We start from the raw sequence: 2152 nt of genomic DNA, 5'->3' as shown, positions 1-2152 counted from the left end.
CAGCCTTCCTGAGTCTCAGTTTACTGTGTCTCTTCATCCACAGACTGGCTGTAGCCGTTTCTTCTCAGAAGTAAATACAAACCACCACCTAAAGCCAGAGAAATAGATTTCGGACCATTATTTCTGTGCTTAATAGAGAGGTGCTGCGAATATTTTTTTCCCTTGGCCCCCCAGAACATAAATCCCCTGCCACTTAGCTCTGCTGCTGCCAACCCCACTCCGCCCTCCCCAGCATGCTTCATGCTAGGCAATGTATTTAAAGCTCTCAGACAGAAGGGCCTGTTTAATTTTGTTTCTTGTTGGGGAGTGTCTGTTTCCAACTCAGCAAAAATGCTGCAGCCTGAATAATCAGCAGCTTATTATCTGTCTCCTGCTGCTGACTCCCTGGGGCCCAGCAGTGGCAGGGACGCACTGGCGCTATGTCCCCTGGAGCCCAGGGAACAGCCACCGGCTCCCACTTATCACTCCGGGTCTCTCTGCGGGGTGGCCCCCATTTCGAGGAGCCAGGACACCAGGGTTCTCACACCTGCCGTGCTTCTGGTCTTGGGGCTTCTGACAGGTTGCTTCGGTCGTGGCTGTGATTTGGGGATCATAGTCCTGATTATTCTCCCTGCTTCTTTGTGCTGAAGTGCTAATAAAATGTGACAGAAGACCCCAAGTGTTAGGGGCAGAACATTCGTGATCGTATTCATACTTGGAAAGACCATCACAATCAGATCGTCGAAAGTAATTTCTCTTTGTCTTTAGACTTTAGGCTCTGAGACCACCAGGGTACAGAGTCAATCTTAGATTTTCCAGTCCAGTGGTTTTCAGAATTTTTATTGCTGCCAAGTCCTTCAAATGAAATCTTACGCTGAAGTCTAATACGGAGAACAGATAAGGCAGAGTTGCTCCATTTAAAATGTCCTCAGATGGGCTTCTTCCAATCTAGTTGGAAAACCCCTGACATAGACCAAGTGTCCGTTTGTCAGATGGGGTGGGCACTGAGGCGCTTGCCCAGGGCCACACAACTACAGCGAGAGGGATGGGGCCAGACCTGCCCATCTGACATCTAGCCAGTGCATTTCTCCCAAACACCCACTTTCCTTAGTAGTCCAATCTGTATATGTGTGGCTCAGGCAGATATGGAATGAGTTTCCGCTGTGTCCTTTTTAATTTACATCCTGCCTTCTTTCACAGAGGCCTGGAGGCTGCTTTAGAAAATGAGCTTGGCTTCCCTGAGCGCACACTGAGGGCAGAGGAGGAGGCTCAGAGGTGTCCGGGCAGGTAGTAGATTATGCTACCTGAGGATAAATTATTGGCTATGAATAATCCCCACCGAGATAATTGTGTTTTCTCTTTTATCGTAGGTGTGCCTGACAGAAAGGAAATTTGCTTTATTAGAATCTAAATTTACAACATCAATAATCGCATTACGCTCATAATTTCCCTTAAGTAGCCCCTCAGTGCCTGTGAAGTATGCACTGATTCACGCACACTCTTCCAGCACCCCAGCCATGCAATAGAAAGCGCAGACTGCAGGCATTTTTAGGGGTGCTCTCAGAACCCAGATCACACAGCCTACCTTATTTAATCTCCTCGTATCCTAACAAGGTAGATGGCATTATTTCTACTTTACAGGAAACAATAGTTAGCTAACTTTATAGTGCTCACTCTTGAGTACATATGCTAGGTATTCTTTCGTGGTTTTTTTTTTAAATTGATTTCAGAGAGCAAGAGAGACGGAGAGAGAGATAGAAACATCAATGACGAGAGAGAATCATTGATTGGCTGCCACCTGCTCGTTCCACACTGGGGATCAAGCCCACAACCCGGGCATGTGCCGGGACAGGGAATCAAACTGTGACTTCCTGGTTCCTAGGTCGATGCTCAACCACTGAGCCATACCACTGGGCACCAAATATTGTTGAAACACTCTCTGTATAAAATCATTCATTTCATCTTCCCAACAATCTGATGAGGTGGGTTATCCCCGTTTAAAAGAAGTGGAGACTGAGGGTGAGCAGTGATCCGAGCTCAGCAGGTGGGAGGCGTGGAACAGGGATTTGAGCTGCCCGGCTGGCAGTCTGACTTGAGCCTGGCTCTTCACCGCTACCTTTCTTCCAGTAAATGCACTTATTCAAGATCACTGCACCTGAGTCCAAGGCCACTG

General features: G+C 47.7%; 1 protein-coding gene across 1 annotated transcript in view; it reads left to right on the top strand.

Moving 5' to 3' along the window:
- KIF18B (kinesin family member 18B) overlaps positions 1–2152 on the top strand; it is a 22021-nt gene that overhangs the window by 14024 nt on the left and 5845 nt on the right. The gene's annotated exons all lie outside the window — the stretch shown is intronic.

This window comes from Myotis davidii, unplaced genomic scaffold (assembly GCF_000327345.1).
Source record: "Myotis davidii unplaced genomic scaffold, ASM32734v1 scaffold109, whole genome shotgun sequence".
In the NCBI taxonomy this organism is placed as follows: Eukaryota; Metazoa; Chordata; class Mammalia; order Chiroptera; family Vespertilionidae; genus Myotis; species Myotis davidii.
Note: the sequence above shows the minus strand (reverse complement) of the source record. Positions and strands in the feature narration are given on the sequence as shown.